Below are 24,598 nucleotides of genomic sequence, written 5' to 3'. Positions count from 1 at the left end.
AAAACTTTATCCTCTTTTTATGTCTCGTAAAGAGCTTTAATATAAAAGTACAACCATCTATACCAAACACTAACCAATCTATGCATTTTACAGAAAGGATCAAGAGTGACAACTATTAGGTGTACGAGTGAAGTTAACCAACCATTCCTTTTCTACTCAGGCTTCCCAAGGGGACTAAGAACACAAAGAAGGACAGCAACACCGCTGGGGCAAAAAGCAGCCCCCATGTTACTAGCTGGGCTAGTGAAGCAGAGTCTTGGTAAAACACTGTTGGAACATGCAATTTACTGGAAGAAACAGAATATCCTTCCATAAGCCTACTTCCTTCTACCTGGCTGCACAATCCAAAGGGATAACCAGTCTGCGTTAGCTATGGGTACAAGGAAAAGAGTGCGGGAAGGGAGAATTAGTTGGCTTACTGATTTCACCTGGAGGTGACAGGAAGCTAGAGTGAGAGGTACACACACAAGTGTGCATTTCAGGCTGCAGTGATTCTACCCATTAATACAGATAATACAGATGAATCAATGCCTTAGTATATGATCAAGGAATGGAAAGAGTGATAGAAGGAAGGAACAGAGAGCATCTCACCCTACTAAAAGACCAACATTTTAAGACCACTTAAAAAAACTAAAGCTCAATTGGCAGGAAGGAAATATACTAGCATGGATCATGTCTTAACTCTAGGGGAAGAATTTGCAAATCAATTAACTATTTAGGTATCTGAAAGAAAAATTTCCCAATTATGAGACAATATTCATTGTATAAATCTTTATATAAACCATCACAGCAGATGGGATTAATGGATGAACTTATTTTGAATTGCTTAAAAAGTAAAGATAACATTGGGCTTGATGATAAAGACTTTTTACTTGTATACGTTGATCTTATATATCTTAAAATTTTTACATGCAATATATTAAAGATGTAAGTATTCACGTATACACACACATGAAGGATTAACCCAGAAAGACTACATAAGAAAAAAAATTGTTTCTCAAGAATTAATACTATACTTAGCTCCAATATAAATGTAAAAGTAAGTAACTAAAAAGACTCAGTTTCATTAGTAGGTTCAGAGAAACAGCCCCAGGACAATACAATTCATGTATCTTCAACCATACTGACATTTTTCACATCCCTAATTTATTTGGTAGTTCTCTGAGTTGAGACCTGGAAATGAGCAAGGGATTTTGGTGGGCATTGTCTATGAAACCCCCCAGAGATTGTCTCATCTTCTATGAGGGTGTATATTTAATTGATTTTCTATTTGTAGGCTAGTTTATAATTTGTAGGCTAGAAATTAACTTATACAGAACTATTAGTATTGTAAAAGATATTTGTCCATAGTAATACAATAAATTTTGTTCAGTGGAGATACAAGTAATTTCTGCTATGCAGTCAAGATAACCACAAACATCTCATTTTATTGCCCTAAGAAATACTAGCCAATTTAGTATTATATAACATATTTGTTTCATGCACACACGTGTGCACACACATGTATATGTTCCTCAAATTCTATTTGAGTCAGTCTACATCTTACTAGTTTGCTCATTAATTCATGAGTTGAATAAAATTACAGACATAAAAAATTGCTGGTTATGTTTATTTTGCATTTAATGAGATTCATTGTTTTAACTTTTTGAAAATTATAAATTACCATACATACATATACCAATAAATATGTTGATTTGAATGGATGCATATTAATAATTAGTGTTACTGGGAAGTTGTTCAGAGTAGTCATAATAGTTATTGAGTTTCCTTATGACCAATTCAATGAGAACATTCTTCTCATCTCTACAAGAAAATGTGATAACTTTTTCCAGTTACATTAGCATGCAAGACCACTTTCTACAGCCATGCAGGCTGTGTACTACATAAAACCAAGGGCTTTCTCTTTACATGGACATCCTCAGGAGCTGTATAATATGGAAATTCTGGTAAAGCAGAAAACAACATTATTAAATACAACTTTTTTTCAATTAAAGCTTTGATTTATTCAAGTAACTGAAAACATTCTACAATGGAAACTGTTACTAGATGCTGTTTGTACTGTGATATGGACCGTGCACATACAGCCATACTGTTTTCTGAAGACTTGAAGTTCCATTAATAGTCTAAAAACTATATACCTAATGGGGGGGAGGGAAGACAATTTAATGTTTCATCCAGACCCAGAGGTGCATCAAATTAAATGACAGCTCTAACTGGCAAACTGTTGTTTCCTGGGGGTATCCAGGAAGAAACAGTTGGTGATGCGTAATTCAGAAATGCTGCCACCGCTGGTGGATGGTTCTTTAAAAAGTTTTAGGCCACAACCCTTGCAGAAAACACTGACTCCCAAGACACTGATTCTCAGTCCAGGAAACACAGGACTTCCAGTCGCCATGTGGGTAGGGAGCCCCTACTATCATGTTTCTGTGCAATAACTAAGATGGTCCTTTGGACCAGACAGGGAGCAGGTGAGGGCTGTACCTCAGTCATAGTGGATGGCAGTGTAAAAGATGATCCAAATGACCATGAAGGAGGCAAGAAATGCCATAAACCATTCCTCTGGGAGCTTTCACATGCTACTCTTTTATCTACAGGCATTGTTTTAAATGCTCTACATTTATGAATTCATTTACTTTTTGTTTGATTTAGAAGAAAGCAATGATAAAGACAGCTTAGTGGTATGGGGGGAAAGTAGGCTGGTATGAATTACATGATGAACCTAAAGAGTACAAGAAATCTGGAGTGGTGGTGGACATGCTTTCTGAAGACAAGCATTTGGACAAATACAAGTATTGGTTCTTTTTTTCAAAGACCCTATAGGCAAGAATTTTTTCAAAAAGAATTACAGAACAATGAATGGGAACTGTAGCCAAAGAAGGAAGATTTGCTTCTTTAACACATGTTTTAAACTTGATTAAAGCTTCACAAGAACACTGAGGCACAGAATGGGAGAAAATATTTGCAAATGAAGCAACTGACAAAGGATTAATCTCCGAAATTTACAAGCAGCTCATGCAGCTCAATATCAAAAAAACAAACAACCCAATCCAAAAACGGGCAGAAGACCTAAATAGACATTTCTCCAAAGAAGATACACAGATTGCCAACAAACACATGAAAGAATGCTTAACATCATTAATCATTAGAGAAATGCAAATCAAAACTACAATGAGATATCATCTCACACCAGTCAGAATGGCCATCATCAAAAATCTACAAACAATAAATGCTGGAGAGGGTGTGGAGAAAAGGTAATCCTCTTGCACTGTTGGTGGGAATGTAAATTGATACAGCCACTATGGAGAACAGTATGGAGGTTCCTTAAAAAACTAAAAATAGAACTACCATATGATCCAGCAATCCCACTACTGGGCATATACCCAGAGAAAACCATAATTCAAAAAGAGACATGTACCACAATGTTCATTTCAGCTCTATTTACAATAGCCAGGACATGGAAGCAACCTAAGTATCCATCGACAGATGAATGGATAAAGAAGATGTGGCACCTACATACAATGGAATATTACTCAGCCATAAAAAGAAATGAAATTGAGTTATTTGTAGTGAAGTGGATTGAAGTGGATGGACCTAGAGTCTGTCATACAGAGTGAAGTAAGTCAGAAAGAGAAAGAGAAAAACAAATACCGTATGCTAACACATATACATGGAATCTAAAAAAAAAAAAAAAAAAAAAGGTCATGAAGAACCTAGGGGCAGGACGGGAATAAAGACACAGACCTACTAGAGAATGGACTTGAGGACACGGGGAGAGGGAAGGGTAAACTGGGACAAAGTGAGAGAGTGGCGTGGACATATATATACTACCAAATGTAAAATAGATAGCTAGTGGGAAGCAGCGCATAGCACAGGGAGATCAGCTTGGTGCTTTGTGACCACAAAGGGGTGGGATAGGGAGGATGGGAGGGAGACGCAAGAGGGAAGAGATATGGGGATACATGTATATGTATAGCTGATTCACTTTGTTATAAAGCAGAAACTAACACACCATTGTAAATCAATTATTCTCCAATAAAGATGCTTTAAAAAAAAAAAAGAACACTGAGGCAATCTAAAATAATTTTGACAGGTAACTGTACTATTCATGTCAACATTAATCCATGCTGAATGAACATCAAGGTCAACTGTGTAGAACATTTTAATTTCAGCATTCTTGAAAGAGTGGCAAGGTAGGCCCTTTTTGCACATATTATCATGGGATGTAGGTTAAAGTACTATATTTAACAACCCTTGAGCCTTTAGAAATAAAATTATTTGAACATTATTAAACCAATAATAGAATTTTAAGATTTGAAGAAACTTAAATATCATCTTATAAATTCACCCTTATCATGTTGGGATATCAGCAAGAAGGTATTCTTTAAGCATACCCAGACTCTGCTCAGATATTTCTAGCACCAAAAACAACACTCTCACTACATCCTTAAGCTTTGTAGGATATCTCTAGAAATATCTAAATTTTAATCAGTTCTTTCTTTGATTTAGCAAAATCTATCCCCAGGTACCTTCCAGCAATTGGAGGGAGAAGGTTGAATATAAGTCTAATTTGAGTTCTAGAAAGAGATAATAGAGGTGGAAGAAAAAAATTTAAAACCTCCAGAACTGGTAATAGAAGTGAATGCCTAGATTCAGGAATGCAAGCAAATCTGTTAGCATAAGTAAATCAAAAATATACCTAGGCACACTGTAGTGAAATTACAAGAACATCAAAGACAAGGATCTTAAAGTAACCAGAAAGAAAATAATTTACTTTAAAATAGAGAGTTAGACTGAAAGCTGATTTACTAATACAAAATGAAAGATAGAAAACCCCACAGCACTATTTTCAAAGGGCTGAAGTAGTATCTGTCAATACAGTGTTGTGGCACAGTGAACATACGTAAAGCATGAAGGTGAAACAAAGATGTTGGCAGATGAAAAAAACAATTTTTTACCAACATATAACTATATTTACTGGACTTTAGTCAGAAAGGAAAAGAATCATAATTACCATACCAGTTATGGCAGCAGGAATTGAAACATCGTGGTCTCCTGCAGCTGGGGTCATAGACAGTCAGCATGCAGGGCTGCCCTCTGCCTGACACTATGTCTTGAGGCTTTGCTATGCCAGGTTGATCCCAGCAAATGACTGAAACCAGTGGATGTATCACTACAGTCCATTCCTTTGCCTTGTCCTGGGCAGGAAGCACTCTGGATCAGCCTTGCAGAAGTTTCTTAGAGCTGCACAGCAGTTTGAAACTCTTGCTACCAAATCCTTCTTCCTTCCCCTTCTTTATAACCTTTCCTATTGTATTAATTGTGCTTTAACAGTATCTTTGTGAAAAACTCATGGTCCATACTTGGTGTGTACTAGCTGAACTACTGAGAGTCTCCATGGGGATTTCTAAAGGGATGAATATCCTGGGATAGGTCTCTTTTTTGTCATATTTTTTTAATGGGTTCAGAACTGAATGCAGAAGGATAGTATTAGTGCAGCCACCTTAAATCTGTAACATCCAGGGCAATGCTGTGCATAGTAAACAATCAAAATTGAGTTAATATATGTTCAAATCTGCCATTCCCTTGAAGGTTGATATTTGTATAAAATTCATTGAACAGTTTTACAACTTCCAATACTAGAGATTTAATCTACATTAACAGGTATTTATGTTTTTCAGGCAGAAGACTATTCCATTATTTCTCTTTTCACCAACCATTCACAGAAAAGGAGAAGATTTTGCCAGTTGCCATTTTTTGAAATTCTCATTTAGCTAAGCACCTTGGGAAAATGCTACATTCATTTCCTGAAAGTGCTTTGACTTTTACAGTAAAATAAAATCTGCAGTAAAATCTCTTTTCCTAATTAGGCGATATCTGCTATAAAAAAGGAAACCATAAAAACATAATATTGTGCACTCTGGAAGACCTTGCCACTGATAGGTCTACTGCTACAACAACTGCTGATTCAGGGATATGTCCCTTAAAAGAGTCTTTTAAGTGTCAAATAAATGCATGAAATCTTCCCTTTACCCATTCCAGCAGACATTCTTTTCAGTCCTATTTTTTTTTTTTTAATTAATTAATTAGTTTATTTATTTTTGGCTGTGTTGGGTCTTTGTTTCTGTGCGAAGGCTTTCTCTCGTTGCGGCGAGCGGGGGCCACTCTTCATCGCGGTGCGTGGGCCTCTCACTATCGCGGCCTCTCTTGTTGCAGAGCACAGGCTCCAGACGCGCAGGCTCAGTAATTGTGGCTCAGGGGCCCAGTTGCTCCGCGGCATGTGGGATCTTCCCAGACCAGGGCTCGAACCCGTGTCCCCTGCATTGGCAGGCGGATTCTCAACCACTGCACCACCAGGGAAGCCCTTCAGTCCTATTTTTTAATCACATTCTCACTAACATGGAGAGTGCTCTTAAAACTCCTGTGAATTTCTAATCTAGGTCAGGCTTTATAATACACAGCTTTCTGTGTGAGACTCTGGCTTACAGGTGCAGTCACACAGTGACCAGGGCAGCTTGGACGGTGCACTCTGCCCTTCTCCCTCTCCGTGATGTTGGCATCTGATTGAGTCCTCACTCTCCTTTCTGTATCCTCTTTACATTTTATTCCCTCTTCACATCTTTGTTTTTCCCACTAGGAGAGAAAGCCTTCAAGTGGAGCTGGAGTGTTTACTACTCAGGTTGATGAATCTCTTGTGAAAATGGGTTTTGCCTTCCTTTCAGGCTTCTGCTTTTAGTTTCAAGGCAATCCTGTGTTTACAACCAGATAAAACAGCCTGTCATCAAATTCCAGGGCAGAATGGTTAAGGTGGTTGACATTCCCAAGGCACCGACATGAACATGGAGAGGGATTTTCTAATATTATTGGAATCATTATGTGAACTTATTGTTTGTAACATATGGTACATTAATAGTTTTAAATAAAGAAGACAATGGAGTTGGGAGATTTGGAGGAGGGACCAGGGATCCCTCACATGGATTCGACCGGTACATTGATGGTGACTCAGCATAACCTGAGCTAACCCAGCATGATCCAAGCTGACACAACACACTCTGTGCAGACTCACCATAGCCTGAGCAAATTTAGCATAGTCTGAGGTGATTTATTATAATCCAACCTGATTTAGCATAGCCTGTGACTCATGTCCAATAATCAAACAAAAGTTGAGCTATAACTAGGCAGTGCTGTTTTCGATTTTTACCTAGCTACCTGTTGCTTTACGGGTTCCACTCCAGTTATAAATCTGAGGTTTGAGAATATTCCTAATTAGAGACAAACATTCCTAGTGACTAAATGTAAAACTTTTATTAAGATGAAATGTGAAAAAAATTATTATTATGCATGTGGTTGCAGAACTCTCACTTTTGGGGGCAAGAAAGTGAGACAGAACCTCAATAAGTCATCCAGACCAGCTCCATTTCATAGATCAGACAAATGAGTCAGAAACAGGGTGATTATCCAGGCAGCACACATTTAGAACCAGGTCTCTTGCTTCTCAGGGCAGGGAATTTTATCATATACTTTTCTGATTTTCACTTTATTACTCAAAATAGGAAATGAAATAAATTCGTGTTAATGAAGCTAGGTCTATCTCATTTAATTCTTATAATAATCTTGAAAAAGAGAAAATATTATTACCATTTTATGAATTAGGAATCTAAGTCTCCAGATTAAATAAAGAGGCCAAAGTCACATATTTATGAAGTGTTTTCAGACACTCCATATTCATACAACCTAGCCCTTTCTAGAAAGGAATAGATGTCACTTTGGGGATAGAAATCTATGGAATCTTAATTTCACCAAAATAGTTTTCTCAGGTTGTTTACATCACCTCATAGCAGAAACTGGGCTTGTGTGAAGTTTGGCAGATGAGCCAATTTCAAAGAAATCCTTGAGAAGTAAAAGCAATTATGCCACTAAGAAAAACAAATTTTTCTTTCTCTAACTTTAAAAAAGGTGAGTTTTTAAAAAAGTTATTTGATAACTTTAATATTTTAATTAAATGATTCTATTATATTGAAGATTACTACATTTGTAGCATTAAGTCCAAATGTTTAATTGCATTTTTCTATCATTAAACACAATTAAAAAATTTTAAAACAGCCATATTCCCACTTCTACTACATCTTTGTTTTATATATATATAAAACACTGTTTATATGTACATAATTACACACACATGTATGTGTGTGTAATTATGTACATATAATTTTGTATTCAGATTTTTATTTAATACTATAGAAGCATTTTTCTTGCAGTATATGGTGTTCACAATTGCTATTTTAAATGTCTGCATGTGCCATCATTACTAGTAGTTAGGTTTTTATAGCTTTTTATTATTTTTAAAATGCAATGAAAATTTTTAGATAGGTACCTTTCTCCATTTAGATTATTTCTCCAGCATAATTGCCCTGAAGAGGGATGACTTATCCCAAGTGTTAACATTTTTTTCTCCTCTTGGCAAATATGACCAACTATCTTATTGCTTCTTAAAAAGGTTTCATGCCACCCATATTTAGTCCCAACCAGCTTCATTGCATCTTTACCAACATTGGGGAATCCTCCTAAAACGGATTAATGAATTTGACCAAAATGTTGCTACATGGCAGTCTTTGTTTACAAGTGTTGAAATGTGTCCTTATATTTGCTACAAAGTTCTCCTTGTCTTTTGTACATTTTCTGTTCATTTCTTTCTTTTCTTCATTTACATATTGGTTGCTTACTATGTTCTCTTATTTATTTATTTGTTTATTTATTTATTTATTTATTTATTTATTTATGGCTGTGTTGGGTCTTCATTTCTGTGTGAGGGCTTTCTCTAGTTGCGGCAAGTGGGGGCCACTCTTCATCGCGGTGCGCGGGCCTCTCACTATCACGGCCTCTCTTGTTGGGGAGCACAGGCTCCAGATGCGCAGGCTCAGTAGTTGTGGCTCACGGGCCTAGTTGCTCCGCAGCATGTGGGATCTTCCCAGACCAGGGCTCGAACCCGTGTCCCCTGCATTGGCAGGCGGATTCTCAACCACTGTGCCACCAGAGAAGCCCCTATGTTCTCTTTATAGAGAGCACTTCATAGGATATGATACATGCATTCACTCTTATATTATCTACAAAAGTATTTCCCAATCTGTTTTCTTTTATATGTAAAAGTTTTAGGTGATTCTTTCCAGTGATCTTCCCACCCCAACATTGAAGTTCATTTTCTGATTTTCTTCTGACAGCTTGGTACAATTATCTCCTAATTCTATAAAATTTCACTTAAATTGTTGTTTTAGTCTCAAAAATCTTAATTTATTTTTCTTTACTTCATAAGTTCTACAAGCTAATTTGCAAAGAAACCAATCTGAGCACACAGACCATAAAGCATATTAAACCAGCAACATGGTAGGTACCTATTAAGATCTATTTTGCTATCTCCACATAATTTGGGTTAATTCTTTCTGCAATGTGTCTCGTTTTTTTCCAGTAAATAAATGAACAGAAATAAAAAATTCTTCTCTTTGAGACCCAGATGGAAAATGGCTAAAGTTCAGATTAAATGTCCACCAGCAGTATGCCCAGCCAGTGAGATAAGTTCTAAAGCAGAGCATGAAAGAGATGGTAGACAGAAAAAATAAAAATTACAAAGCTTACAAAAATCAATAGCATGTTATAGTCTGTGGGAGAAGCAGTAGAAGCTACTTTTAGGCAAACTAGTGGAAAGCTGTGTCTGAGGAAAAATTAGCCTTACTTTTCAGAGCTAAATGACTTGGAGGTATTCATCTAATATTTCTTTATTTAGGGGAGGCCTAAGTTAGCAAAGTTGAGTTGGGAATTAAGGCTTTCCCTACCATGTATCCATTATCCACTAAGCTTTGTCTGAGACATCCTCTCCTTTGTTTCCAGGCTAATCCATTTTTTTCCTTTGAAAAACACAGCTCAATAGACAAGTAGTTCAAGAAGCTCTCACTGTTTAAACTCATTCAACTATAGTGATTTCTTGATCTGATGATAGTTGTCACATACATCAATATGCATATACCTTATATTTGTTAGTGGGCTGTTATTCTAATTATCTCTGAATACCGTAGAAAGAAGATAGTCATTACTGACCAATTACATTGCTAAATCAGACTAAACAAGACTTTCTCACAAAATGGCAGGTGCTATTTTAGGTTGAATTATTGGGATGATAATATTAACTCTATTTTTCTATACTTCTGCAACTATAGATTTTGTCTTAGATAATCTGTTAAGTACCATTCATTTAAAGCATACTAAATCTGTTTTTTAATGTAATGTTTATAGTTTGAGGGGATAATTAAAAGCAAAAATAAATCAACATTTTGAAGATTTGAAATATTTAATAACAATTTTATTTTCTTCCCTTTTAGGGAAAAACATAATGACAAACCACTGAAATTTTATTGCAAACAACCAAAATAATATTTCTTTAGACTATGTTACCATTCAGAGTTGACCAACAGTGAGCGTGTTAACTTTGGTCCTGATTTCTTTTAGAATATTTAATATCATTTTCAACTCAGGAGTAATACGTGATTTTAAAAAAAGGAACAAACAACTGTTCCACCATTAGTGCTGTTAAATATGGAATCTGTCCTTTCTCCAGATCTTATGTTTAAGATTCCCAGTCATTCAGTTGCAAAAATATTGCATGTCTATTAACTCTACAGCAGGGGTAAGCAGGGCTAACTATGGCCTGCCACTAGTGTTTGTACATCAAATTTTATTGGAGATCAGTCACAACCATTCATTTACTTATTGTCTATGGCTATTTTCACACTAGGACATCAGAACTGAGTTGTTGTAAGAGGTCTTATGGTCAGCAAAACTAAAATATTTATTATCTGGCCCTATACAAAAAAATGTCTACTGACCCCTGCTCTAGAGGAATGTGGAAATTGATGAAAAGATAAATATGGTTCCTGCCCTCATTAGAATAGAAGCACATATTAAACAAATAACCACAGGAATAAGTATGATTACAGTAAGAGCTATGTAGGAAACCTCAAGTATATATTCTTGTTTATGTAGGTTCTCAGATGATAAATTTATGGACAAATGAGAAGTATATTCACAAGGTACAATATATGAAAAAGTGTTTTGTAAAAATCATGTACGATTTTCAGAAACATTAACATATTGAAGAAAAAAAATAATACATTTTGCTAGTTTAAACGCTTATATCCTGGAGTATATGATAAACAGAAGGAATGGATGGCTACCATAGATTTTCTTTTATTAATAAGTTTTGTATTCATAGGGTAATTTCCAAAATAGGTGCTTAAAGAATCTATGGATTATTGAAATTTCATTGTTTTAACATCTGTATAGATATATATTCACATAATTACAGATTTTTTCAGTTATTCAAAGTTATTTATATATCCCAATTATTTTCTTATAAAGTTTTCTTAAATGGCTTATAATAAAATATAAACACAAGTAATAATGCAATAGAAATAGAACATCAGAACAAAGGAAAATGAGCATACAAATGCCAGTCATGGTATTCGACATAATTTTAAATTTGACTCTGAATTTCTTCAAAATTATTACAAAAAAGGAAACCTAACTTGTTATAGAGTTCTCAATTTGGAAGAGAAAAAACAAATCAAACCTTAGGGAAATATAAAACTTCCCTAACGTAAAAGCATTTTTAAACATTATTTCCTCCCTGGTGAAAATTAAATAGTCTAAAATTTTAATATATAATTGATCTTCATTATCTTCCTTTAATATAGAAAAATAGAATATTTGGGGGGCATATTTGTGTGCATGATGTTTACAAAAATATTTTTCTACATATTTCATATTATAATAGACTTCTCATTTGTCCAAAAATTTATAGTCTGAAAACCTATGTAAATAAGAATTTATACTTGAAGTTTGCTACATAGCTCTTATTTCAATCATACTTGTTCCTGTGATTATTTGTTTACTATCTGCCTCTAGTCTAATGAGAGCAGTACACACACATACACACACACACCTTACATTGTCTGTCCACACTGAAGAAAGCAGTTCTTATATTTGTCAATAACAGCAAGGTACAGGAAGATCTCTGAAGTAACTGGTAAACTATTCTTCAGTGTCTTTGTACAAATGTTTACTATTTTAACATTTTTGTGGATCCAAAACTCAGATCATGGGCAGCCTATTCTTACAGTGTTTAGATTCTCCAAGATTTCAATGCTTAGAGTCTGTAAAAAGGGGAATTCTATGGTGACTATAGCTTTGGAAAGATCACTTTCCCTTGAATCTTTTTTTTTAGTCCAGAAAAGAATTGCGTCCGGTAATCTGATTTCCTTTTTCATTAAAACAAGTATCACGAAATTCTGCCACTGGTTTGCAGTGAGTATCTGTAGACGGCTTAGTTGCCATGCTTCAGATGAAATCTGTCAGAGAAACCGTCATGTTTTCTGATTCTTTGTCCGTTCTACTTAAAAAGAAAAAAGCTCTGGGACAATTTTTTCAGAGAAAACGTTTCTTAAAATTACATAGGTGTTCCCTCCCGTCCATATTGAAGATACTCAATTTGTAAATTTTTTTCTTACTTTTTAACTGTGTTCTTTCTTATAGTGCACTGAAATTTCTGCTTAAACCTAAAAGGGACCCTAAACAATCTCAAGGCTCTCTTGTTTGAATCAAATACACCTGTACAATTACCGGCCACCCTCGTGGCCTACCCGGCACTTTGCTGTTGCAGGGAGGAGGGGAGTTGCTGCCGGGCTTGAATGCAGAGGGGGAGCATGGGGTAATTAACGCCCCCGAAAGGAAGTTAGTCAACACCAGGGAAAATTCTGCAAGCAATACCCTTCTGCGGCCTCAAAGAAGAGCTCTAGATTGGAGAGAGGCTGGGCCAAGGGAGTGGACCTGTTTGTCACTGTGCCCCTTTTCTTTTCCTCACGTAAGGTTCAAGGAGAGAATTTAGGAAATAAATTCACAAGGAGCTCTCACTGTGTTTCTCACCGGAGAATGTAATGAGGGAGAAAATTGAGTTCTCATAGCTGGTAGGAAAAAGAGACTTAGTGATCAAGCTGCCTTTGTTTGGAAAATGCCTTGATTAGACCACTTGGGTAAACGAGTCTCTGGGGCATGGGCCCGACCTGGTATCAGGAGGTCAGAGGCGGGAGGATGGAGAGGAGGAGTAGCACGAGGAAAAGGATGACCTGCTGTGTCCTGTGACCCCCTCTGACCTCTACCCCCAAAATCTATGGTAAAGTTATTAAGTTTACAAAATGCTTGGTATGAGGGGGGCAGTGCACTGATAAATGGGAATAAGCTTTACATAAGGGGCAGGATGAGATACAACAGAAAGCATGCACCTTGAAAATGGGATGGAAATTGAGGGGAATCTTTGAAATATAGTTTATATAAATTAGCACAATTTTTTAGAAGGAAGAAGATTTTAGAGCTTTGCCAAACTGTGAAATTGGGGGATTTGAGACAGTCCTACTGACATTTAATGAACTGAGAAGACCCCGTATTATATCTGGATTAAGTCTAACTAGCAAGTATGTAATACTAGAAAAATTTCTAGGAAAAGTATTTTTTTAAACTCTGATGGCACTTACACATCAGTTTTCTGAAAAGAAGGCTATTGGTTCATTCATTCATTGAGTCCACAAGTATTTATTGAGCATCTACTATGTGTCAGTATTGTTCTAGGTGCTAGGGATATAGCTGAGGATGCAGACAAAGGAACTGAAAGCAGTTTAAAAGTTATAAAGGCAGACCTCATTTTATTGCACTTCACTGTGCTTCACAGACATTACATTTTTTTTTTCCAACAGCACTTGCTCCCTTTGTGTCTCTGTCATACTTTGGTACTCTCCCAATATTTCAAACATTTTCATTATAATTATATTTGTTGTTGTCATCTGTGATCAGTAACCTTTGATATTACAAGGCAGATCTCAGAGATAGTGCAGGTTCAATTCCACACCATGACAATAAAGCAAATATCTCAATAAAGCAAGTCACACAAATGTTTTGGTTTCTCAACGCAAGAGTAACAAAAAGATTATGACTTGCTGAAGGCTTAGATAATGGTTAGCATTTTTTAGCAGTAAAGTATTTTAAATTAAGATATTTACATTATTTTTTAGACATAATGTTGCACACTTAATAGACTACAGTATAGTGTAAACATGACTTTTCTATGCACTGAGAAACCAAAAATTCATGTGACTCATTTTGAGATATTCACTTTACTAAGGTGGTTTGGAACTGAAAGCACAATATCTCTGAGGTCTGCCTGTAGATATTTATGTTTTCAGCAGATGAGAAGTTCAGAGAACAAATGTCATTGGTTGTCTTGTTTTGTACTTCAGAGAGAGAGAAACAAAGAAAGAGCACACAGGAGATTACAATGATTTTTGTAGCTCTGTGCCAGAAACCAGGGACAAAGATCAAATGTACTTTATTATATCACAGATACAATATTAAAATTAATCACCCTCTGGCCACAGAGCCCAGCCAGCAGGAGGTGAGCTGATCTAAACTGAGCCCATTGGCAGCTTTGCCCCTGGGGAGGCAGGTAGGCAAGAAGGATCCAGTGAGGCCTTCAAGCCTTTCCTATAGAGGCTGCTTCACCTCTCTAGACGCACACCCGAAGGGAGACCCCTTGACTCTCACTCTGCCCCCAATCTTTGTTATTAGTACCTTATTGGGACCATGGAGAAGAGCCTATAAATTCAGCTGATTTCTCTGTTTCTGAGGCTGGTCCTCATTTGGCCTCCTTGAAGGTGTCTGTCTTTCCTTAGATTACAGGCAATTTGACTGTTCTACAATCTCAGCTCTCTAATGGCTTCAAGAGAAGTTAGATTTTTATTGTTTATTCATCTGTGGTTGACCTTCCCATTTGTAGTTTACAAAGCTTGTTCACGTTTTCTTTCATTTGATTCTAACAATGACCCTGTAAGACTGTCAGAGTAGGGCTTACTAGTGCTGAGTTTTTCTCGTTAATCTAAAGGTCGTGTCCTTTCTGGCACATTATTTACCTCTCAGAGACCCTACACGGGTTGTACATGTTGCTGTCCCTCATATTAGGCTTATGACCCAGTGTTCATTAGCAAAAGATAAAAGGAATCACTCAAAGGATGAACAGAAAGCCCAGAAAGCACGTATGAGATGTTTCTTTACCCTCCAAATGGTACCTTATTTTGCTCCATGTCCAATATTAGTAACCAGACACTTTTATGTGGATATGCTTTTCCCGATCCAAGTACTAAACCAGAGACCCTCAAACTTCAGAATACAGAAGAAGTACCTGAGGAACTCTTAAAAGTGCAAATTCTAGAAACCATCACCAGATTTTCTGATTCACTGGGAGGGAGAGGGAACTACATGAGTGTTAAGAATATATATTTGAGAAAGTGATGCTTGAGATGAACCCTGAAAGATAACTATGAGGGTTGACTACATAAAGGGAGTGGCATAAGAAAAAACATGCTGGTAGGAAAAAAAGCATGTTCCAGGACAACATGAAAAGATGAAGAATGTAATGTTTAAAAAACTGACAAATGCTCATTTTGACTAGAAATCCATGAACAGAAGCAAGAGAATAGCACCAGAAAAGACCAAAAAAGGAATTAGGCCGGTATTAAGCATAGCCTTTCGGACAAGGTAACAGTGTGATCTTTAACTAAGAGCCAGAAATATCACTGAAATATTTAAGCAGAGAAATAACATAATCATAGTTTTATTTTTAAAAACTCCCTCATCTATATGCCACAATTCTAAGTATTACAAATACTTCACGTTGATTATTTAATAGTTTAAACAAAATTGATAAATTTCTTGAAAATTTCAAGTTACCATAGGTGACAAAAAGAAGTAGGAAATCTGAATAGTTCTATTAAAGACTTGAATATATCGTTTAAAAATACTTCCCATAAAGAAAACTCCAGGCCCAAGTGGCTTTCCTGATGAATTCTTCCACATATATTAGAAAGTAATATCACAGAATATCACACAATAGCAATATCACAAACTCTTCCATTGAACAGAAAAAAATGAACAATTTTTTCTTTTCTTTTTTTTTTTTTGGCTGTACTTTGTAGGGTCTTAGTTCCCCAACCTGAACTGGGCCCTCAGCAGTGAAAGCTCAGAGTCCTAACCACTGGACCAATAGGGAATTCTCATTCAATAACAATTTTTAATTATCTTATGAGACCAGCATAACTGTAATTCAAGAATTTAGAAAGGATATATTAATAAAGGCAAATTACTGACCACTCTATCTCATAAAAGCCTTTAATTAGTACCAACAGAATCTAGCAGTATTTTTTTTTTTTTTTTGGCCACACTACACAGTATGTGAAACTTCCCCAACCAGGGATCAAACCCATGCCCCCTGCAGTGGAAGCACAGAGTCTTAACCACTGGACCGCCAGGGAAGTCCTAGCAGTATTAAAAGGATAATATATCATGACCAAGTGGGGTTTACTTAAAGTATGTAAAGGTCACTAAAGATTATAAAAACCAAGCAATGTATGTTAATCAAATTTACACAATAAGGAAAAAAACTGAGTATCTTGCATGATTCAGAAAACACATTTGACAAAATTTACCACCCATTCATGATAAAACTTTTAATAAACTTGCAATAGAAAAATATCCTTAATTTAATAAAACTATCCATAAAAATCTTCACTGAGCAACATAGCCAGTGGTGAACATAAAAAATCTTTTCCTGAGGTCAGGAATGAGACAAGAATACCCACTACCACCACTTCTACTTAACATTATACTGAAGATCATAGTGCAATAAGGCAAAAAAATAAAACAACAGGTATTATTTTGGAAAGGAAGAAATGCATATGTAACTATTCACATATGACTTGACAGAGTACTTGAGAAATTCAAAAGAATATACAGACACAATATTAAAACAAATGAATTTATCAAGGTTACAGGATATAAGTCAATATAAAAAATCAATTGTATTTCTATATGCCAGCCACAAAGAAAAGGAAAGTATAAAAAGAAACCAGGAATGACAACGTTAAAAAATCAAATATTTCTTGATTTCTCTGAGTTAATTATTAGTGTACAGAAATGCAACAAATTTCTGTATATTAGTATTGTACCCTGAAAATTTATTGAATTTATGTATTAGTTCTAATAGCCTTCAGGTGGAGTCTTTAAGGTTTTCTCTATAACGAATCATGTTATTTGCAAATAGTGACAGTTTTACATCTTCCCTTCCAATTTGGATGCCTTGTATTTATTTTTCTTGTCTGACAGTTGTGACTAGGGCTTCCAATACTAGTTACACAATCTCATTTACAATCAAATCCAAAAATATAAAATAAAATACCTGGGAATAAATTTAACCAAGGAGGTGAAAACCTGTATTCTGAAAACTATAAGACACTGATGAAGAAAACTGAAGCTGATGCCATTAAATGCAAAGATATCTGTGTTTATGGATTGGAGGAATTAATGTTGTTAAAATGTCCATACAACCCAAAGCAATCAATAGATTTAATGCAATCCTTATCAAAATAACCATGGCATTTTTCACAGAACTAGAATAAATAATCCTATACTACATGTGGAACCACAAAAGACCCCAAACAGCCAAAACATCTTCTTGAGAAAGAACAAAGCCGGAGCTATCACGGTCCCTGATTTCAAACTATACTACAATGCTACAGTATGGTACTGGCACAAAAACAGACACATGGATCAATGAAACAGAACAGAAAGCCCAGAAACAAACCCATGCATATATGGTCAATTAATCTATGGCAAAGGAGGCAAGAATATATAATGGGGAAAGGACAGTCTCTTCAATAAGCAGTGTTGGGAAAACTGGACAGCTGCATATAAAAGACTGAAACTAGAAAATTTTCTCACACTATATACAAAAATAAACTCAAAATGGATTAAAGACATAAATGAAAGAACTGAAACCATAAAACCATAAAACTCCTAGAAGAAAACTTAGTCAGTATGCTCTTTGATGATGGTCTTAGCAATATTTTTTTTGGATCTGTCTCTTCAGGCAAGGGAAACAAAAGCAATAATAAACAAATGAGACCTAATCAAACTTAACACCTTTTGTACAGCAAAGGAAACTATCAACAAAATGAAAAGGCAACCTACTGATTGGGAGAAGTTATTTGCAAATGATATGTCTGGTATGGGGTTAATATCCAAAATATATAAAGAACTCATACAACTCTAAAAAAAATGATTTAAAAATGGGCAGAGGAACTGAATAGGCATTTTTCCAAAGAAGACATGTGGATGGCCGACAGGCACAGGAAAAGAAACTCAACATCACTGATCACCAGGGAAATGTAAGTCAGGACCACAATGAGATATCATCTCACACCTGTCAGAAATCATCAGAAAAACCAAGAAATAACAACAGTTGTGGAGAAAAGGGAACCCTCATGAACTGTTGGTGGAAATGTAAATTGCTGCAGCCACTATGGAAAACAGTATGGAGGTTTCTCAAAAAATTAAAAATAGAACTACTATATGATTTAAATTCCACTCCTGGGTATTTATCTGAAGAAAATGAAAACACTAATTTGAAAAGACATATGCAACCCAATATTCATAGCAGCAATATTTATAATAGCCAAGATATGGAAGCAACCTAACTGTCCATCAACAGATGAATGGATAAAAAAGATGTGGCATATATAAATATAGTGGAACATTACTCACCCATAAAAAAGAATAAAATTTTGCCATATGCAACAACATGGATGAGCCTGGAAGGTATTATGCTTAGTGAAATAAGTCAGGCAGAGAAAGACAAATACTGTATGTTTTCACTTATATGTGGAATCTAAAAAATAAAACAAAGGAACAAATGTAACAAAACAGAAACAGACTCACAGATACAGAGAAAAACTTATGGTTATTTGTGGTTACCAGAGGGGAGAGGGGCAAAATAGGTGAAGGGGATTAGGAGATACAAACCACTAGGTATAAAATAAATGTTACAAGGATGTAATGTACAGTGCAGGAAATATAGTCAATATTTTAAAATAACTTTCTATAAAGTATAATCTATAAAAATACCAAATTACTATGCTGTTTACCTGAAACTAATATAATATTGTAAGTCAACTATACTTCAGTTTACAAAATCAAATATTTAGGAATAAATCCAGCAAAGGATGTGCAAGACATCTTTAGTTAACATGGCAAAACATTGCTGAGAAAAATTAAAGTATAAGTAAATAAATGAAAGATTATACCATATTCTTGTAGTGGAAGATTCAATACTACTTTTCCAAAAACTACTTGATAGATTCAGTGCAATCCCCATAAAAATTCCAGTTTTTTTCTAAAGAAATTGATTAACAGATTCTAAAATTTATATAGAATGCAAAGGTACAAAAATAGTCCTATAATACTGAAGAAGGATTAACAGATAGAATATGAATAGTACCAAATATCAAGAATCAGATTTATTATAAAGCATGGTGATTAAGACAACGTAGTATTGGATCCAAGACAGATAAGCTGACTATAGAAATGACCCCCACATATAGGCTGATCTGATTTACGAAAAAGGTAACATTTCAATGCAGTGGCGGAAAGTCTGTCTTTTCAATAAATGGTGTTGAATAATTTGATATCCATATGTAAAACAAATTTATCTTGATCCCTTCCTCACACCAAACATAAAAATCAATTCTTAGATAGATCTAAGTGTAATAGGTAAAACAACAAAGCATTTAGAGGAAAAAAAAATGTGATTTTGGAGTAGGCCCATATCTTAAAAAATATAAAATATTTACCATAAATTTTTAAAAAATGGTACATTGGACTATATTAAAATTTAGAAATTTTGTTTCTAGAAAGTCACCATTAAGAGATTGAAAAGGCAATGCACAGAGTGGGAGCAGATATTTGCAATACATACTTCTGACAAAGAATGCATACTCATAATGTATAAAGAACTCCTCCAAATCAATAAGGAAAGCCAGTCAACCCAATAGAAAAATGAGAAGTTCACAAAATAAGATATTCAGGCATCCAATAACCATATGAAAATGTGCTCAACTTCATTAGTTTTCAGGGAAATGCAAATTTAAATCACAATGAGATTCAACTCCGCATCCTCAAGAATTTTTAAAAAGGTTTAAAAAAAAAGACTGACCATATACAGTGCTGACAAATACTTGAAGCAACTGTAGCTCTCATTTATATACTGTTTGTTAGTGTAAATTGGTACAAAAGTTTGGTAAATTATTTGGAAGTATACAGTAAAACTGAACAAATGCATTATCTAGTTCACTTTTAGGTATTTATGCAATAGCAAGACATACACATGTTCATGAAAAGTTATCAACAGAAATGTTGATGGCAGCACAATTGTGTGACAGACCTAAATTGGAAACTAACCAAATGCCCACCACATAAATGGGTATTTATAGGTTAATATGTGTATATTAGTATATTCACACAATAATAGACTATACAACAACTACACACAACAACATGGATTAATTTTACCACCATAATTCTCAGTGAAAAAAGGAAAAATTCCCAGTGAACAAAGAATGCTTCTCCAAGAATGCATTTATATAAAGCACAAACAGACAAAACTATATATGCTGGTGGATGTCACAAAAGTATTTGCTCTTGGCAGCGGCTGGCTGGTGACTGGAAGAGAGAACAGGGCAAGCTTCTGTGGGCCAGGAATGTTCTCTTTCTTGGTAATGACTATGTGGGTGTTTTTGGTTTATGAAAATTTATGAAATGGCACACATAATATGTGAACTTTTGTGCATGTATGTTATACTTTAATAAAAAGTTAAAAAAATAAATCTCACCGTAGCTGTACACGAAGAGTTCAGTTGAGAGAAGCAAGAGTAGAATTGGGAAGACCAGTTAGGAGGCCATAGTCCTGGCAAGAGATGATGGTAGTCCTGTTGGAAGAAGAAATTATAGGCACCGACTACGTACAAAACCTTAACTTCCTCCAATGCTAAAATTTATTATCCCTACGATTATACTAATATCCCTGACTTGATTATCAAAAAATAATTTGAATTAACACTACAACCCATAGCCTGCTAATTATCCTCACAAGCCTTCTTCTTAACCAGTTTAATGATAATAGCCTTAATTTCTCATTAATATTCCTTTCCGACTCCCTATCTGCACCACTACTGATCTTGACAATATGACTCCTACCTCTGATATTAATAGCCAGTCAACCTCACCTGCTCAAAGAATCGCTGACTCGAAAAAAACTATACATCACTATACTAATCATATTACAAATATTTTTAATCATAACATTTGCCATCACAGAACTAATTCTATTTTACATTATATTTGAGGCCACACTAGTTCCTACACCCATCAACATTACTCGATGAGGTAACCAAACAGAACGCCTCAATGCAGGGCACTATTTTCTGTTCTATACACTAATCGGATCACTCCCGCTGCTAGTGGCATTAGTATATAGGCAAAACACCACAGGCTCTCTGAATTTCCTAGTAGTCCAATACTGAACCCAAGCATTACCCAACTCCTGATCCAACGTCTTTATATGACTAGCCTGCATAACAGCCTTTATGGTAAAAATACCCCTCTATGGCCTCCACCTTTGACTACTCAAAGCACACTAGAAGCCCTCATCGCAGGCTCTGCAGTCGTATTACCAAAACTCAGGGGCTACTGCATGCTACAAATTACAGCAGTACTCAAACCCCTGACAGAATTCATAGCATACCCTTTTCTTATGCTCTCTTTATAAGGGATAAGCATAACCAGTTCAATCTCTGTATGCCTGACAGCCCTAAAATCACTTATCGCATATTCTTCCGTCAGCCACATAGCACTTGTTATTGCAGCTATTCTCATCCAGACTCCTTGAAGTTACATAGGAGCCACCGCTTTAATAATCGCCCACAGCCTCACATCATCTATATTATTCTGCCTAGCAAACTCAAACTGTGAGCGAGTTCACAGCCAAACTATAATCTTAGCCCGAGGCCTACAAACCCTCCTCCCACTAATAGCCACTTGATGACTACCGGCAAGCCCGACAAACTTAGCCCTACCCCCAACTATTACTCTAATCGGAGAACTGTTTGTAGTTATATCAATCTTCTCATCAAATTTTACCATTATCTTAATAGGAACTAACATTGTAATTACAGCCCTATATTCTATATGTATACTAATTATGACACAACGTGGTAAATACACACACCATATTAATAATATTACACCCTTTTTTACATGAGAAAAAGCCCCTATAGCCCTCCCGATTCTACCCCTCCTACTCTTGTCACTAAATCCCAAAATCATCCTAGGCCCCCTGTATTGTAAATATAGTTTAAAAAACACAATAGGTTGTGAATCTAGTAACAGAAGACTGAGACTTATTTACCGAGAAAGTATTGCAAGAAGTGCTAATTCATGCCCCCATGCCTAACAGTATGGCTTTTTCAGGCTTTTAAAGGATCGTAGTTATCCATTGGTCTTAGGAGCCAAAAAACTGGTGCAACTCCAAGTAAAAGTAATAAACCTATTTTCCTCTTTTGCTCTGGTCACACTACTTATACTAATCATCCCAATTATAATAACTGACACAGATTTCTACAAAAGCGACAAATATCCATCATTTGTAAAAGAAAATACCGTCTCATATGCTTTTATTACCTACCAGCCAACAATAATATTCCTCCACACAGGCCAAGAAATAGTTATTTCAAACTGACATTGAATCACTGTCCAAACCCTTAAATTAACACTTAGCTTCAAAATAGATTACTTCTCAATAATATTCGTACCAGTAGCATTATTTGTTACGTGGTCCATTATGGAGTTCTCAATATGGTAGATACAATTAGACCCTTGCATTCATCGGTTCTTCAAGTTCCTACTCCTCTTCCTCATCACCATGCTAATCCTTGTTACTGCCAATAACCTCTTCCAACTATTTATTGGATGGGAGGGGGTGGGAATTATATCCTTCCTGCTTATTGGGTGGTGATATGGGCAAGCAGACGCAAACACAGCTGCTCTCCAAGCAATCCTATATAACCTCATTGGGGATATCGGGTTCATTATATCAATAGCATGATTCCTGTTTAACTCAAACACATGAGACCTGTAACAAATTTTTATACTCGACCTAAATCCCTCAAACCTCCCCCTTATAGGACTTGTACTAGCCGCAGCCGGAAAATCAGCCCAATTTGGACTCCACCCTTGACTCCCCTCAGCAATAGAGGGCCTCACCCCTGTATCAGCCTTGCTCCACTCAAGCACAATAGTTGTGGCAGGAGTCTTCCTACTTATTCGATTTTACCCTTTAACAGAAAACAACAAACTTATTCCAGCAATAGCGCTGTGCTTAGGAGCCCTCACCACCCTATTCACAGCTATATGCACTCTCACCCAAAATGACGTTAAAAAAATTATCGCTTTCTCCACTTCAAGCCAATTAGGCTGAATAATGGTAACAGTTGGAATCAACCAACCCTATGTAGCACTCTTACACATCTGCACACATGGTTTTAAGGCCATGTTATTCTTATGCTCCGGATCCATTAGTCACAGCCTGAACGACGAACCAGATATTCGAAACACAGGAGGCCTTTTCAAGGCTTTACCCTTCACCACAACAGCCCTTATTATCGGGTGTTTAGCATTGACAGGAATGCCTTTCCTCACCGGCTTCTCTTCTAAAGACTTGATCACTGGAGCTGCTAACACGTCTTATACCAATGCCTGAGCCCTGTTGATAAGTCTAATTGCCGCCTCCCTCACAGCTGCCTATAGTACCCACATTATCTTCTTCATTAGGACAACCTGGCTTCTCCCCTAACCTCTATCAGTGAAAACAACCCCCTCTTAATTAACTCCATCAAACGCCTACTAATTGGAAGTGTCTGCTGGATTCATTATCTCCAACAATATCCCCCCAGCCACAGTCCCCCTAATAACCACACCCTTACATCTAGAACTAACTGCCCCTGCAGTAACCATCCTAGGCTTCGCATTGGCACTCACAATTAACCTTAACACACAAAACTTAAAATTTATCCACCCCTCAAATACCCTTAACTTCTCTAGTCTCTTAGGATATTTCCCCACCATCATGCATCGTCTACCTCCTTACCTAAACCTATCAATAAGCCAAAAATCAGCATCCTCTCTTTTGGGCTTAATCTGACTAGAAAACATTTTACCAAAAACCATATCCCTTATTCAACTAAAGTTCTCCATACCAATCTCAAGCCAAAAAGGCCTTATCAAACTATACTTCCTATCATTCCTTATCACTCTCACCCTTAGCATGCTTTTATTTAATGATCATGAGTAATCTCCATAATAACCACAACACCAATAAGCAACGACCAGCCAGTAACAATCACCAACCAGGTACCATAACTATATAACTCCACAATCCCCATAGCTTCCTCACTAAAAAAGCCAGTCACCAGTATCATAAATAACTCAGTCTCCCAACCCATTGAACTTAAACACAACTTCCACCTCCTCATCCTTTAAAATATATAATAACATCAAAAACTCTATTATCAACCCTGAAAGAAATGCCCCCAAGACAGTCTTATTAGAAACTCAAACCTCAGGATAC

General features: G+C 36.0%; 1 pseudogene; it reads left to right on the top strand.

The window, feature by feature from the left end:
* Positions 1–2,440: 2,440 nt before the first annotated feature.
* LOC133081268 (NADH-ubiquinone oxidoreductase chain 5-like) lies at positions 2,441–24,322 on the top strand (annotated as a pseudogene).
* The last annotated feature ends 276 nt before the right edge of the window (positions 24,323–24,598 follow it).

Source organism: Eubalaena glacialis, chromosome 20, assembly GCF_028564815.1.
Source record: "Eubalaena glacialis isolate mEubGla1 chromosome 20, mEubGla1.1.hap2.+ XY, whole genome shotgun sequence".
Taxonomy (NCBI): Eukaryota; Metazoa; Chordata; class Mammalia; order Artiodactyla; family Balaenidae; genus Eubalaena; species Eubalaena glacialis.
This window is presented reverse-complemented; position numbering and strand designations above follow the sequence as displayed.